At 35.1% G+C, this 18,254-nt stretch overlaps 1 long non-coding RNA gene across 1 annotated transcript; it reads left to right on the top strand.

The window, feature by feature from the left end:
- Positions 1–8,187: 8,187 nt before the first annotated feature.
- On the top strand, positions 8,188–18,176 carry LOC120116564. Its single transcript, XR_005515570.1, has 3 exons — positions 8,188–8,230; positions 8,310–8,415; positions 18,165–18,176. It is a non-coding gene; the product is annotated as an uncharacterized LOC120116564 (long non-coding RNA).
- Positions 18,177–18,254: the final 78 nt, after the last annotated feature.

Here is an 18,254-nt window from a genome sequence, read left to right as displayed (position 1 = left end):
TCAAGAAGCCAACCTCCAACTCGCTAATATCCTGGAACCAACACAACTTGTTGAACCCTTGGCAGCAGAACACCCTGATTTACTGCAACATGCTACACCGATGGAAGAAAAGCAACCTGAAGTACTACATCCCACTGAGTCCACCGAGGAGTCACAATCAGAGATGCCACGACAAGCTCCCTTGCGTAGGAGCAGGCGTCGCCTTAGGAAGGCATCTCAGCGTGCGGAGCCCCTGCTCCCAATTGTTCCTTAAGGACCTAGCACTCCTCTAGCCGTACCCGCGTCTGACTCCAAACATTCCAGCCCCGCCAAACTCCGCAAGTGCACTCACCGCGCAACCGCTGTACCACCACCACAAAGACAAGGTACCTAACATTTCATTGCATTTATAGCATGTAGTTTTCATTTTCCTTATATTTAGTAAGTATTGGGGACAATGTTTCTCTCAGGTTTGGGGGAAGTAGGGTTATCGCATCACTGCATGATAGTAGTAGTAAAATAAATATGCCATGACATTAGTAATTCTTGAATAGTTTTCTGGAATTAGTTAAGGATGCCCGATGATGATGAATTTTGGATGACCGGGATAGAATGTTCATGACTGGTTGAGGATGATAGGACCAACTCCAGGACTTGCTTCTTTGAAACCCTTGAATACACGACTGTATGCTTTCCATGCTTGAGAAACTTAGAAATTTTTATAAAATAATTCTTAAAATGTCGTGGCATAAAAATTTGACTTCTGAAACCCCACAGTTTTATGCTTAAAAAAATTTTGAAAAATGAATGAAGTTATGAATAAATTCCTCGGCATATCTGTAGAGGGACACTCCGCTATGCCATGGCATATGAGTGAATAAAAGATGTCACGGGATGACTCTACCTGACTAGCTCAGGGGTGGAAGGTATGCTCCCTTTCACCTATAGTGTGGGATGGTAGAGTGATGGGCTGACTCCCCTCGTAGCAGATTAAATAAAAGAAAAGAAAGGCAAGATAGGAGTAGATTTTAAAAAAATGTCATGGAAAATTGAGAAACCTTGCTTAGAAAATTTGTAGGTTTGTTAAGCATGGATTGGATACAAGAACGCACACACCCACATAAAGAGTTTTGTTCTAGGGGGAAGTGCTTGAATTCTCAAACCTAGTCTAACTTGTTGAAGCCAAATGCTGTGGGATGAAATTTTATTCCGTAAAACTATTTTGCTTCTGAACTTGTCATGGTATTTTTGTTTTGCTATTATTATCCATTGCTTGAGGACAAGCAATAGCTTAAGTTTGGGGGTGTGATAACTCTATAAAAAGATCACATTTTGAGACCTTTTCACTTAAGTTATTGAATGTTTAAGAGTTTATTTAGGACTATGTAGATGCATTTAGAAGCATTTAGTTGCATGTGGTAGAAATCAGTTTGCCGCAGTATTTTAATTTGTCACCAGTGCAACCTTATGGGGAAGGTGTTTGTCTAATGTTGTGCAGGAATTGAAAGCAAGGGAAAAGCGGAAAGGAAATGTCGTGACATACGGAGATTTCTGAGCAAAATGCAATTGCCAAGTTCTACTGCATTTCGAAAGCGCTTTAAGTGCGAGAAGATATTTTTTGAAGCCAGCTGTATTCGAGAGCTCTGCCCGAGAAATCCACCTCGAAGATCCGCCTGGAGGGATCGGCGCTCTATCCGCCGATTCTGCTGATGACACCACCTGACCCTGCAGATCCTGTCTGTTCTTGGGTGCCTGTAGCGGGATTTTGCCGGTCTATCATCCAGCTACCCAGGCTGCATCATAGACTGTCCTGCTCAGATTCCAAGCAAATCAACCATGGTTTTAGGGTTTCTTAGGATAGTTAACACCAAGTTCTAAGAATTTTCCCCCCTATAAATAGAGGATGAAGCCACATTGAAGAGGACTTTAGTTCCCCACTGTTTAGAGCCTAAAAAGTTAGAGAGAGAATGTCTTATCTTTCTCCGTCAATCCTACTTGCCGTGGCATTTCTCCTTGATAAGCTGAAGGGAGTGACGTTCTGAGCATCCAAGAGGAGCCAATTCGCTAGGAGCAGATCTTGGTGGCCGAGGGAAGCATTGGACAGTGCACGTAGAAGGCTTTCTCTCCTCCCCTTAGTCCTTTGCTTTTATATTTTATTGTTGGGTTGTAAGGAACGAATGAATCTTACTTTGTGCTTGTTGATTTCGAACCCCACCATGAACTAATCATATTTGGTGGGAGTTCACTTGGATGTTTAAGTTTTTATTTTAATGAATGATTGCTATTTTATGCTTTATTCTGTTTTGTTTGTGAGACTTAATGCTTTAAGGTTGTAGGAGCTACGAGAGTAGCCTTTTCTTAGAAGGTGCTTAGGGTTCGAGAGAATGCCTTGGCAAAATATCTTTAGTCTTTGAGATAATCTAGGGAGAAACTGCGCAAACAAGGGGTTCTAGATAGTAACTAAGCCTAATCCACCTTAGAGATAAGGATAGGATTTTATTCGACTAAAAGGAATTATGTATAAACGATAGGTTAGATGTTAATGCTGCCGCAAAAAGGTATTGCCGAGACATATCCTATTAACTAAACCAATAGGGTCACTGCAAGGGCTTACGCCAATCGATTTTGCCAGGGCATCTTTAATCTGTCGAGTCCCTTACTAGAGATAGCATAGGGCATTTCAGTAGACTCTGTCGGGCATGGTAAGCTTAGAAGAAACACCATTCAGAGACATAGACTTAGATTTTCCTTGTGACTCCTTTCACTCATTCCCATTGCTGCTTGTCATTTGAGAAAGCTAAAGTCCTATATTTATATTTTATTTTGCCTTGACATTTCCATTTGCTTGCACGTATTACAATTTAATTTGCCACAACATTTTCAATTACTATCACTCTACCATCATTCCATTTTCACTTCAGTTATTCCATTTTGCCATAACATTCTCAATCGTACATACCATCACTAACTTTACTTAGGTGACAAAGTAAAGTGCCTTGACAAACTTATTTGTTTTCCCCAATTCCATATGGAGACGATACTCGACTTATCACTTTATTACTTGTTCGATTGTGTATACTAGCACACATATCCGCACCCATTTATAGTACTCACAAACAACAGACATATGTTTTCTCCATCCTTTGCTTAGCTTTAGCGTGAAGGTCCTTAACAAAGGTTGTTTTTTGTGTAAAGAAACAAGATCCAAAGTAGTTACTGGATTGAATCCATAAATTATCTCGAATGGAGAATAACCTGTAGTGGTGTGGGTAGATCTGTTATAATTAAATTCCACAAAAAGTAAACATTCTTCCCAATTACATGTGTTCTTACATACCATAGTTCGGACTAAAGAACCTAGAATCCGATTGATTACCTCATTTTGTCCATCCGTTTGTGGATAACAAGTGGTGGAATAAAGAAGTTTTGTACCAATCTTACCCCACAATACCTTCCAGAAGTGGCTTTTAAACTTTATGCCACGATCGGACATAATCTTACCCCACAATGCGGTTCTCACTCAACCACATTATAAATCTTTTACAGATCCAAACGAATGCCTTTTATGGCTATTACATGGCCAAAGAAGGACACTTCCACTAACCAAAACCTATATTTACTACACTTTGTGTATAATTGGCATTCTTTAAGTGTCTAGAGGACAATACAGAGATGACAATCATGATCTTCCTCTGACTGAGAATATTCCAGGATGTCATTGGTGAACACTATTACAAATTGATCCAAGTAAAGGTGAAAAATTGATTCATTTGATCCGTAAATGCTACTAGTGCATTAGTAAGTCAAATTTGAACACATTCTTCGCTACATCGATCTCCTTAACCATTAACTGATATTACCCAACCTTAAATTTATCTTAAAGAATACCCTAGCTCCTCTAAGCAGGTCGAATAAATTGTCCATCTGCGGAACTGGATACCGATTCGTAATCGTTAACTTGTTGAACTAACGATAGTCAATGCAAAACCTCATCGAATCATCATTCTTCTTTATGAAAAATATCGATTGCCCCCACGAAGATATTCTCAGGTGAATAAACCCTTGGTCTAACATTTCCTAAATATAGGCCTTGAGTTCTTTCAATTCGGTCAGTGCATTACCTTAAGGAACGATGGATACCGGGGTCGCTCCTGGCAATACCTCGATGCTAAATTCAAACTCATGATCCAACGGTAAGCCTAGCAATTCCTTCAAAAATAACTAAAGAAAGTCTCTCACAGTACAATTATCATTAAACCTCGAGCTCGGGACTCTAGTGTCTATCACATGGGCTAGGAATGCTTAACAACCTCAACTAATCAATCTCTCAATAGCTAAGGCCGAGATGATCCTAGAAGTGCCACATAACTCATCACTAGCCATTACGATCTTAGTATCATCTTTACGCCTAAGATTGAATTGCCTAGCCTTACATTTTAAACTCGCATCATGCTTTGGTAACTAATACATTCCTAGGATCAAATAAAACTCTAAAAAAGGTAATACTATAAGGTCGGTAGAAAAATTTTGACTCTAAACTTCTATTAGAAATCTACGGTAGACCTTGTCCTCAAGTACATCTAGCCCTAAAGGGCTCGAGAACCTAACCTTGATCTCTAGGTCTTCGATTGAAATACCCCACTCTTGGACAAGTTCATAACATATGTACGAATGAGTAGAACCTGAATCAATTAAAGTAGAAACATGAGTGTCGAAAATAGTAAAGATACCTAAAATGACATCTACTGGCTCAGACTTCTCCTAGGCCCTCACTGCGTACTACCTTGAGGCAACCTTAGTCTCTAGTCCAGCTACAGATCTGGAATTGCCCCAACTCTGATGCCTCAACATTGAACTACCACCCCTACATACTGATCTTCGGTCCCTCTGAACTGATTGAACTATCCTTTTAGCAATCGGTGGCACTACATTCCCTGCCTCATGATAGTCTCGAATGTAATGCTCTAGTGAACCATAATCAAAGCACGTCTCTGAAAGTCAATGGAACTCTTTAGTGTGCCACTTTCCGTAATGCCTAGACAAGAAAGGTTATACCCCTCTACATGTTAGAGTATGCCCAAAAACCAATCATACGATGATTATACGGACATATTTTATTTACCAATTTTATTGAATAAAGGCATTGCCACTATTATTTTTAGTTATATATTTCTTTCTAACATAAAATGAAAGATAATAAAGTCCATATAATAATATGATTATTATTAAATATCCTTAGTTGAATATTATTATGGGTATGGACAATAATAATATGTTTAAGACTAACACGTTATTGATTGATGATAATGAATTGTCATCGACATAGAGATGTCAGAATCGATGAATCAATATGATGTTAGAGAATGATATATTGATTTGACCCACTATAAGCATATGTCTTGGATTATTATGTGATGGTCACAACATTGCTCATGGTGATGACTATATGTATGATCCTCAAACTTGAGATCATTACTATCTCAACATATATTGTTATATGTTTTAATACAGTTAAACATGTTCTGTAACTAGTTGCACTATAAAGACTGATATTAAACATATCTTGATATATGTAGTAGGATGTGAATAACTAAGAAATAATTTATCCTTCCTACATAATATGAAAAATATCAAAGGTCACTATATTGAGTGAGACTAGCAATACATGGCCATGCTCGAATAAGTTGATATGAGATATTATAAATTATTTGTTAATTATAGTCTACTCTAGATATTAAGAAATAATAGATGGGTCATACAATTGTGACTATTCCAAGACTTGTGTCTATTCTAGAGATAAATGACAAAAATGATGTAATAAATAAAAGAATCAGTCACGAAGATGATATGTCAAATCATGATTTCTTGTAACTTAGGTGACAGTGATATACTGCTAGATGTCACTCATTGTTTATAATATTAGAATGGTTCTAATAATTACTACTAATGCTACAAGAACCTAAAGGGTCACACGTTAAGGTAGAAATGAGAAAATATTAAATGGATTTTATTGTACAATATAATCAGAGTTAACACTACAAGAAAATATACCTTTAATGACACACGAACGATGACACGTGCTAATTTATGACTTACAAAAAATGTGTCCTAAAAAATGTCGTGTTTTTTAAAATCTGAACGATTTATGACTTACAATAATGTGTGTCATATTTAATAGTCATAATCCAAAAAATTTGCAAAAGCACGGAGTACACTTTTTAATTGTGTGTCATCTGTAAAAGTCATTTTTTAATTTCCCCCATTATTTTCATTCTTTCCCACTTCTTCTTCCTCTACCAATTTCACTTACTTCCATTACGCATCTGCTTTCTCAATTTTCACTCCAAATGCCGTTGTAGACCAAACACTTTCTCATTCTCATCAACGTTTCTACTCCTCATCGGTGGCGCCCTCTCCCTCTCCCTCATCGGACTCCATTTTAAAGCTAGGGTTTCTCGCTAACAAATCTGATGCCTTTTGACCTTTAACTTTCAAAGCTAGTGATGTGATCTAGCTGGCTATTCACTACGGTCGGTGTTACTAGGAGCTCTCTGAGGCTCATCTCAGGTCAAACCTCAATTAAGATATTTAGGCAATTTTTGAAGGTTTGATTAAAAAAGTTAACTTTTTTTGGGTGGTTTCATTTACTAGTATACTGGTGGTGGCGACTTCGGGGACTGGATATGTTCTAGGGAGTGGAGACGTCGTTGATTTGGCGGGCCTTTGTTGTACTTGTGCTGGAACCATGATGGTTACTGCTTCGGGTAATTCGTTGAATCAGGTTGTCTTTTAAATATTTGATTGTTTTCATTGAATGCTTTGTCATGCACAAATATCGAATGCTAACTAATAGGTTATTTGTCATGGACAATCTTTTAAATCTTTTCTTGAGGAGTTAAGGGTTCTTAGATATTTGATAAAATTATTCTTTCTTAGATATTCGGAAGTATGTTTTGTAAAGAAATGTGAACAAATTGGAGAAAAACATTATTATTCTTGAGGTTTGTCTTTCATGTAATTCTTTCATAACAAAAGATGCACCTTTTAGGTGCAAAAGCTTGCACTTTTGTAAAGGCCCTTATGTTTTGACATTCTTTTTTCTTTCCTTTTTATTAACCTTGGTAGAAACTAGGACCAGGACGGATGTACAGACATAGCTTTTAGGTGTAAAAGCTCATCGGTTATGATTTAAATCCATCGAAATAGCTTTATTGATAGAAGTGATATATAAGTACCCTGGCAAAAGGGGATAGAGAAAGAAACAATTATAAATTATTTGATATTCTAGGAATCGAATTCATAACTTGCAAATTGTAATTTCTTCTTACCTTCTTTCTTGAACACTATGTTTTTCTTACATTTAAGTTGGCCAATGTTGCAAGGATGTGACAGCATGGTGGTTGTATTTTAAGTTACTTTCATGAATTAACTAGATAGATTGACATTTCAGTTAACCAATGGTATTCATGCCTCTAGGTTTTTGAGATAAATAATGATGGAAAAATGAAGCGAACAAAGCTAAGATCTCTACCTTAAGGACGCATTAGGCAAATTAAAAATTAGTTTCGGTCGATATTGCTTTGAAAGGACTCGGTGCTATTCTATTTGTATTTGGCTATGGCTTTGGAGTCTTCCTCCTGGTGAGATTTTTGTTTCTTAAGAGTGATTATTTTGGTTCCGTTTGAACTATGAAGTTATATGTTAATTCCATCGAGCAATTACGTTTGATTCTACTTTCGTGTCTCATCTAATTGTTCTTTCCTTTGTCGTAGTTTGTGTATTTGCTGGTTAGCACTCCTCTTCTCTATGAATTCTACAACTATCGACCTGAAGAGCCCCAGTACACTGCTATGCTCGGTGATTTTCTACAGGTATTTGCATGTCCATATCCGAAGTGTTTCCCTATGCATTACGAAATACAACGTGCAAACTTCATTGATTCTTTCATTAATGGCAGTCTGTTGTGCAATGCGTTGCATTATTATTCTTCTGGGGGATGAAGAGCTTGATCACAAACATGCAACTAAGGAAGAAAGTCGTGAAGCCGAAAACTGCTTAGATATATCGAAGTGGTAGCAGGTGAAGATTGTTGATTTGCAGTGCCAGGTAATATTTTACAGGATTATCCTTTACTGAACCGAACTTAATTTTACTCCAACCCTTTACATTTCAATTCCCTCTCGTTCAACGAACAACGGATTTAAAGACTTCTTACTGTGGAACGTCTCCGAAAGAATTCTTCGTGGAAACCGTATGTACTTAACATATTTGATTGTTTTCTTTTAGTTTTCTTTTATTTATTATTTATGTGGATTTAAAGACTGGTTCAGGTATCTTGATATGCTTCCCACCACTTTTGGGAATCCGTTATGGTTTACTGATGATGAGATACTGGAATTAAGAGGAACAATCTTGTATAGAGCAACTGAATTGCGGGTAAATATAAACATATAGTTTAACGTTTCTATTGAAGATGAAATGCATGTAATTTGACTACCCATGATGATGAAAGATAGTGTAATTATTTTATAGAAAAAGGATTTGATTTTTGTGTAAGAAGATAAAGTAAAGGGTTTGGTGAAGAAACTTCTTGCTATTGATGGAGTTTCAGAAAGGTCGATATTAATTACATCGAATAAAGTAGGAATCAAGTGTGTTTATTTTCCTTTTTCCCAATTATGAATTGTTGTTAATGCTTCTTTTGCAGTGAGGTCTGCTTTGAAGATTTCCTTTGGTAGGGATCTCCTCAAAATGAACTCTTTCTTATTCTCTCTCAAAATGGGGTGGGTGGGGACAATGAAAGAGATTGACTATGATATGATGACATTCCTTGCATTTCAAACTTTGGTGGTTAATACTGTGTGATTTCTGTAATGCTAGGGCGAATTCTATATTTTGGTCTCGTGCTCTGAACCTTCATCTTCCACATTCTTATGTATTTTCCCAAATTCAAGAAGATACCGAGACAACCTGTCCAGTTAAAAGGAGTTCTGAGGTGACCATCAGTTATAGTGGACTAAGTGGAGAGCCTGTTAATGAAATTGATAGAAAAAGTGAGGTTACACTTTAGTTCTTACCAATTTTGTGCCTGGATCTTTCCTCTTATTTGCTTTCACGGGTGAAAGTTTATTATATTAACATGGAGCTGAGGTTAAAGATTTTTATTTATTTTGGGTTTATATCAGGATTTAAGGGTTATGAGACTGATAACAAAGTCAATGGAGCAACTTCCACATCGAAACAAGAAGAAACTCTCTGGGTGGAGGGTCTTCTCCCTGGCATTGACTTTTGCAACCATGGTATGTTAGTTTTATTAGTCAGTGGCTCTCTAGTCAATTGGTTAGAGTATATTCTCATTGAATTTTTTGGTTGTTAATTTTATATTTAGACTTGAAGGCAATGGCAACATGGGAAGTTCCTGTCCCAAAGGTAAGCATTAATGCATTATTATTTGTAATCAATAAGCTTAATTCTCAGTATTATTGGAAACGTTGTTTAATAAAATGTAAGTTCCACTGTCAATATGCCTTTTGTTCCTAATATTTTCTGTGTTGTTAATTAGTTCCCTTTGTTTGGCGCTCTGTTGCTATGCTTTTAACTGATCTATGACTTTCTTTTTTTTCCCTTTATGATATCTTATGTGTATTCTATTTTTCATGCATATAGCATCGCAAGCCTATTTCAAAGTTAAATTACTATTAATAGTCTATTCCTGAGGACATTTAACTTATATGTGACTTCTGTGGTTACCAGCTAATCGGTGTGTAATTTAGTAATCTAATTTGCTAAATCAGTGCGATTGAGTAATTCATGTTTCCATACTTTATGCATTATTGTCTGTCTTTCCCACCTTAGAGGGATTGTAATTGGAGTTCTATGTGCCAAGGTGGGTATTTGAGTTGTATTATATTTCCCGTTTGGAAGTTGTGAATTAAGCATGCTGATAAACATAATTGAATTATTTTGATTCTTAGTTTTGACATAATTGGATTGCTTAGCGTTGTACTATTCTTGTTCCTTATCACTTCATTTTCAATTTTCTTGCAGATATACAATGAGCAAATAACAGATTTATTGGATCCAAATCAAAGAAACCTGCAGGTAGAATGGATTTTGTGCTATAATTTTGGGAAAGGGTTGGGAACATCTGGTACATCTGATGTCCCTGAAGCCAATGCTCATTCGCAGCCTGTTTCAAGAGTTCTCGACTCTGAAGAAGCAACTTCAAAATTGCAGAAGAAGCTAGAGGAGTTGCATCTAAGATCTTATAATATGTTAGTATCTTCTTGTGATAATCTGAGAACATTCTTGGTTTTTTGTTTTTAAATAGCTATAGGTGATGGATATTATGTTTGTAACTTAATGTGAATATATTGTATGCAAATGGATTGCTTATATATAATATGATATATATATTTAGTATTACGAGGCATTAAATATGATTTAGTTTGATTATTTGTTAATATACAATATATATATATAACAATAATTTACGAAATACAATCACGACACACGAATGTGTGTCATCTTTTTTAATGGTGTGTGCTTCAATGACACGCAATGTAAGTATACATGCGTGTCATAAATTTATGACACACAAATGTGTGTCATCTTAATTTATGACGGGGGCTTCAATGACGCTCAATGAATATCATAAATGCACGTTATAAATGCGTGTCATAAATGCGCGTCATAAATTTATGACGCACAGTTGCGCATCATCTTAAATTCTACTAGTGTAATATATGTATATTTGATATACATATAATTTAATTTTCCCCGAATAAAATAAGTGAACATTAAAAGAATGTAATTTTGATTACAACTCTTTTAATAAATATTTAATTTGAAATAATTAAATTATCTTTTAATTAATTTAGAATTATAAACCCCAAAGGCTATGGTAACTCCTTTATATAAAGATAAGCAAGGGTCTAACAACCATTTGATTTTTTTAGCTATTTTTTCTCAAAACCTTTTTAGGAAAAAGTGAAAAATATTTGCTCTCGACCGAGTGAACTAAGTAGAGGTTGAGACATTTTTGTGGAGGCTTGTGATTCGAATCGTTCATGATCACTATTTCCATTACTACAATCTTGTTGATTTTCAAGGAACCCAATATAAATAATCGTATCTCTTTCTTCCTGTTTTCAGTTTTATAGTACAAGGATTGCTGGTGAGATCATCAAGTTTATTTCTACTGCATTGATAAGTGCTTAATTTAGTTAACATTTTGCTTTTAAAATACTCCTTAATCATTGGTTTTTGTGGCTTAATTATTCATTTTCATTCATTTTCTGTGCATGACTTGAGATTTTGGAAATTGCAATAAAAAGAAATAATTTTGTAGCTTTTTTATTTTCGGAATCAAAGCTGAATTAGTGGGCATGAATTCAAACATGAAACATCCGACGAGGCGATGACGTCAGCACCTTCTAGAATAACCAGTCAGTATTTCTAGAAGAACGAATGAGTTGGCCGCATGTTTCTGGAATACGGATTTGGATTAAACTCAAGTTTAGGATAATATTTTAAACATTATATTTTATCTTTGTATTTTAGTTTAAATAGATGTTAGTATTTCAATTAGGATTAAGAATATTATTTTAAATAATATTTTAGTTTACCTTTTTTTAGGTATTTTAGTTTAAATAGTTTTAAGTGTTTTTATTAGGATAAAAGATATTATTTTAGGAGTTATCTTTAGCTTATTTTTAGGAATTTGAAGGCTATAAATACCCTCTAAGGGTGAGCATAGAAACATATCTTAAATATTCTTTTTCTCTCTAGCTTTCTCTCTATTTTGCACCTACTTCTTTGTTTTCTTTTAGAATTTTATTTTCAATTATGCTAAGTATGACATTGGTCATGCTTAGCTAATTTTCTTTTAAGCCGAAGGCTAAAGCGAAGGCTCAATTACAAACGTTAGAATTGTAAGGCACTTAAATCACTTCAGATTTCTCTCTCTGTTTTCTGATCTTACTTTTCAAATCAAAACGATTTCGACAATGGTCCGGATGTCGTTATGGTTAATGTTTGAAGAAGGATTTACTTATTGAAGCACATTCGACTTCCTAAGAACACACTTAGCAAAATTGTTTGCTAAAGAGGAAATTGAGATTGGAATATGTTATTGTTGAAACAACACAATCCGAGTTGGAAGGGAAGAATTGTCCTTGTAAGCCGACATGAATCTTAAAGTAAAAATATGTTTCGATGATTCTAGGAATTTGAGTCAAAGCTGAAGTCTGAGGCTACTTTCACTATAAGTTTCTCTTTATCTCAATCTCTTTAAATTATTTATTTGATTATTTTCTTTTATTTAATTCTTATTTTATTTTAAAACCAACTTTTAAAAACCTCCTTTTATCTTTATAACTATTATTTATTAATTTATTATTTTTCCCTTTTTATTTACCATTACTTATTTTATTATTTTTTCTTTTAAAATTAAAATTATTTATTTTATTTCAAACTTCATCTGGAATTCTATCCTCCTATAAATCAAAGAGTTTTACTAAATCACAAAAACCATAGTCCTTGTGGATTGACCCTTCTTATCTATACTACCTCTTCCTTTCTATTTATTAAGAAGCCGGAATTATTTTGATAGAAAAACGACGTTTATTAAATTGGCATCGTTTCTAGGGACTAACGATAAGTACTGATTTATTTTTCTACTTTTTAATTTATGACCAGAAGAAACTCAGGTGAATTAGTAGATCTAGATCCAGAGATCGAAGCACAAGCACGAAGAATCCCCATACAAACGCTTCAAGAAAAGAGAAAAATATAAGAAAAACAAGAGCAGAGTTCAGAAATAGAATCAAATCTGGAGACAGACTCTGAAGCAGACGCATACAACATCCCGATGGTAGAAGGAGAACAAATAATTCGAGAGCTAGCCACAACTCCTGTCACTCAGACACCATTATGCATCAATTTTCCTAGTGGCGGAACTCCGTTTCAATTAAAGACGGGACTCATTCATCTTCTTCTCACCTTCCACGGGAAGTTACCGAAGATCAAATTAAATTGAGAGTTTTCACTTTCTCTTTAGCCGACTTGGCCAAAGATTGGTTATTTTATTTACCTCCAAATTCAGTTAATTCATGGGCTGACATGAATCGATTTTTTCTTGACAGGTTCTTTCCAGCGGCTAAAACAAGCGAGTTATGAAGGATCATTCTTTCCATTCAACAAAAGACCGAAGAAAGTCTTTATGACTATTGGGAATGATTTAAAAAAATTTGCGCACATTGTCAACAACACGGATTAAGTGAGCAAACGTTACTTCAATACTTTTATGAAGGCCTTTTACCAATGGAGATGAAAATGGAGAATGTCGCCAGTGGAGGAGCATTAGTCAACATGACTCCAACAAAAGCAAGGGAATTGATTTCAACCATGACAGCCAACTCTCAATAGTTTTCAAGTGAACCCAACCGACGGGTTCACGAGGTAAGTACTTTTTCCCTTGAGAATAAGTTAGACAAATTAATTGAAGTAGTTAATTCACTTGTTGCAGGAAAATCTGGAGCAACAAGAGCATGTGGGATATGCACCAAGCTAGACCATTCGACGGATTGCTACCCGCTGATACAAGAAGGAGGCAATGCAGAAATCAATGTCGTGGGGAACATTCCAGGCCCTCCACAAAGACAATATAATCCATACAACAATACTTATAATCAATGATGGTGAGACCACCTAAACTTCAGCTATGCGGCAAATCAAAAACCAATTTATCAACCAAGACCTCCTCCTCAATAGCAAACGCAAAAACCATCATTGGAGGAACTCAAAGGAAAGTTAGCAAGTTCACAAGAAAAGTTCATTGTATCCCAAGAAAAATTCCAAAGTCGAACCGTAACACATCTTTAAGAGTTAGATAACCAAGTAAGCCGCCTAGCTCAAACTGTGGGAAAATTAGAATCACAAGGAATACTACATTTTTAAACGGAGTTAAATCCAAGAGAGAATGTTAGTGCCATCACACTTCGAAGTGGGACAATTATCTCACCCCAAGTTCCAGCAGAAAAAGTCACACATCAGAAAGAACAAGAGGACATGCCACCTTCAGAAATACAAGGTACGTCTGACTCACATCATTCTCTTTCTTTTCATGAAATCATGCCACCACCCTTCCCATCAAGGTTGATGAAATTTGATAGAAGAGCTGAAGAAAGGGAGATCTTAGAGGTGTTCCAAAAAGATCAAGTCAACATACCTCTTCTTGAAGTAATTTGACAAGTACCAAGGTATTCTCGATTTTTAAAGAACTTTGCACTACAAAGAGAAAATTAATGGAGCACAAAAAGGTAAATTTAGGAGAATGTCTCTGTAATGTTTTCAATGAAAGCTCCCACTAAATATGAAGAATCAAGGTATGTTCGCTATACCTTGCAAAATAGGTGATTTTAAAATTAAACGTTCAATGTGTGACTTAGGAGCTTCAATCAATGTTATGCCATTTTTTATTTATAAAATGATTACTAACAAGCCTTTGAAGGAAACAGGAATAACCATACAGTTGGCTGATCGTTCTGTGATCTATCCAGTAGAAGTAATGGAAAATGTCTTGAGAAAGGTCGATGTAATATTTTTTTCTTGCAGATTTCTATGTCATTGACATAGAACATGATAGGTCGGATTCTTATTTCGAGGTACTCTTAGGTCGACCCTTCCTAAGCACAGCACATACAAAGATTGATGTTAGAAGTGGCATACTAAAAATAGAATTTGATGTTTACAAAGCAATGAAATGCCCTGATCATGTTGAAAAAATTAATTCTGTTGATGTTATAGATCCTTTAATTGATGAATATATTGAATCTAATTTTTCTTATGATCTTTTTAAGGATCCTAAACTTTGTGACGAAGAGGAAGAAAGAGAGTTTGAAAATATTAATTTAATCAATTTTTAGTTATCTTTATCTTCCTCTAAAACTGAAATTTTACTTTCTGTTTTACAGGCACCTGAGATTGAATTGAAGCAATTACTAGAACAATTGAAATATGCCTTTTTGGGCAAAAATGAAACCTTACCAATGATCATCTCAAGTAAATTGTCCGAAAGAGAAGAGGAAGATTTGGTAGTAGTGTTGCGCTCTCACAAAGAAGCCATAGGATGGACCATTGCCGACATTAAAGGATTAAGTCCCTCGACTTGCATGCACAAGATCAAAGTCGAAGAAAGCCATCACGAGAAGGACAACGCCGATTAAATCCATCGATGATGGAGGTAGTAAAGAAAGAAATTCAGAAACTCCTTGATGCTGACGTAATCTATCTGATATCATATAGTAATTGGGTAAGTCCGATTCATTTGGTTTCCAAGAAAACGGGAATCACAGTGGTCAAAAATCAAGAAGGAAAGTTAGTGCCAACAAGAGTTCAAAATGGATGGCGAGTTTGTAATGATTACATGAAGTTGAACTCTCTTACTCGAAAAGATCATTTTCCTCTTCCTTTTATAGACTAAATGATTGAAAGATTAGCTGGGAAAACTCATTATTGTTACCTTGATGGTTTTTCAGGTTTTTTCCAAATCCCAGTAGCACCAGAGGATCAAGAAAAGACGACTTTTACTTGTCCCTTCGGTACATATGCATATAGAAGAATGTCCTTTGGTCTTTGTAACTCACCGACCACCTTCCAAAAATGCATGTTAAGTATATTTTCCGACTATGTGGAAAAAGGCATCGAAGTCTTTATGGATGACTTCACGGTTTATGGTAATTCTTTTAATGATTGTCTTGATAATTTAACTAATGTGCTTAAAAGATGCTTAGAATATATCCTTGTTTTGAACTATGAAAAATGTCATTTTATGGTTGATAAAAGGGTTAATTTTAGGTTATATTGTTTCCTCAAAAGGGATTGTGGTTGATAAAGCTAAAACATATGTAATACGTTCACTTCCTTACCCCGCAAATGTGAGTAAATTCGTTCTTTTCTTGTCCATGCAGGATTTTACTGCATGTTTATTAAAGACTTTTCGAAGATAGCACAACCTTTACGCAATCTACTTCAAAAAGATCAAGACTTTGACTTTAATTCAAAAATGTAAGGAGTCTTTCAATTCATTAAAGGAAAAGCTTATTTCAGCTCCAATTGTTTAGCTGCCATATTAAAATTACCCCTTTGAAATTATGTGTGACGCATCAGATACTAGCGTTGGAGTCGTTCTCAGTCAGAAAATAGGGAAAGAGCCACAAGTCATAGCCTATGATTCCCGAACTTTGGACTCGGCTCAGAAAAATTATTCAACTACGGAAAAAGAACTTTTTGTTATAGTTTTTGCTTTAGAAAATTTTAGATCTTATTTGTTTGGCACTAAAATTGCTATTTTTTATCATGCAACTATAATGCATTTGATGAGCAAAAAGGATGCAAAACCGAGGCTTATCCGATGGATCCTGCTTTTACAAGAGTTTAAATTGGAAATTAAAGACAAAAAGGGATGCAAAAATCTGGTAGTGGATCACTTGAGTCGAATTCCCCTTTCCACATCCGACCCACCACTTAGAGAAGAATTTCCTAAAGAAAAATTGATGGTGGCGCAAAACATAACCCCATGGTTTGCGGACATGGTTAATTATTTGGCCACAAGTAAGTTACCATTAGATTTGTCGAGAGCTGAAATCAATCGAATTAAGTGAGAACCCGATATTATATTTGGGATGATCCTTATTTATGGAAGCACTGCTCGGATCAGGTAATTCGACGATGTATTATCGAAAGTGAGGTAAATTCAATTTTACAATTTTGTCATTCTTACTCTTGCGGTGGTCATTTTGGGCCAAAACGTACAGCCCATAAAATTCTTGAATGTAGTTTTTATTGGCCTAACATTTTTCGGGACTCATATCTATTTTGTAAAACTTGTGAAAGATGTCAACGTACAAGTAATTTAAGTCGCATGAATGAAATGCCGCTTAATTCTATACAAGTTTGTGAAATTTTTTATATTTGGGGAATCGATTATATGGGGTCCTTTTATTTCGTCATTTGGAAATACTTATATTATTTTTGCTGTAGATTATGTTTCTAAATGGGTGGAAGCTAAAGTCACTCGGAATAATGATGCTAAAACTATAGTTATTTTTTTGAAAAATACTATTTTTTCCAGGTTTGGCATGCCAAGGGCTATAATAAGTGACAGATGAACACATTTCATAAACAGAGTGATCGAATCATTGATGAAGAAATTTGGAGTAACTCAAAGAATTTCTACCGCTTACCATACACAAACAAATGGATAGGCAGAAGTATCAAATCAAGAAATTAAAACAATTCTTGAAAAAATTGTTAAACCGATCCGAAAGGATTGGAGTTTAAAATTAACTGATGCACTTTGGGCATATTGAACCGCTTATAAAGGTCCCATTAGGATGTCACCATACCTTCTTGTTTTCGGTAAGCCATACAATTTACAAGTTGAGTTAGAACATCGAGCTTATTGGTCCGTTAAACAGTGTAACATGGTCATGGATGCAAATGGTGAAGCTCAGAAATTACACATTCAATAACTAGAAGAAATCCAAAGAAATGTCTATGACAGTGCTCAATATTTAAAGAAAAACAAAATAATTTCACGATAGTAGAATTTCTTTTAAAACTTTTTCTGTCGGTCAAAAGGTTTTATTATTAACTCCAAATTTAAACTTTTTGCAAGAAAACTCAAATCAAAATGGCTCGGACCGATTACAGTTACTCAAGTATTTCCTCACGGTGCTGTTGAAATTGAAGATAACTCATGATTTTGATTTAAAGTTAATGGTTAAAGATTGAAGTCGTATTATGAAAATGTCATGGTTGGTCTAATAGAAGAAATCAAACTAGACGAACCCACACTCTGAAAATTCAAGTCGTCGAGCTAACTACGTTAAACAAAAGCGCTTGATGGGAGGCAACCCATTTCGTTTTATTTTATTTTGTTTTTTTTCTTTTTATTTTTAGCAAACTTTATTTCAATCTATTTATTTTATTTATTTTTATTTTTTTATCATATTAGAACAATGAAGTGCAGGAAAAAAAATAGTACAAAAAACATATTTGGTTCGAATTGTGCAAAAAAAATTGGAACAGAACAATGCAGAAAAAACTGATTTGATTCGAACAGTGCAGAAAAATACACAGCAGATTCAAACAATGCAGTGCAGAAAAAAAAACCAATGCAGAAAAAAGATTTGGATCGAACTGTGCAGAAAAGTTTGAACAGAACAATGCAGAAAAAAACGGTTCGAATAGAGCAGAAAAATACACAGCAG

Source organism: Hibiscus syriacus, unplaced genomic scaffold (genome assembly GCF_006381635.1).
Source record: "Hibiscus syriacus cultivar Baekdansim isolate YM2019G1 unplaced genomic scaffold, ASM638163v2 tig00110299_pilon, whole genome shotgun sequence".
Lineage (NCBI taxonomy): Eukaryota > Viridiplantae > Streptophyta > Magnoliopsida > Malvales > Malvaceae > Hibiscus > Hibiscus syriacus.
Note: the sequence above shows the minus strand (reverse complement) of the source record. Positions and strands in the feature narration are given on the sequence as shown.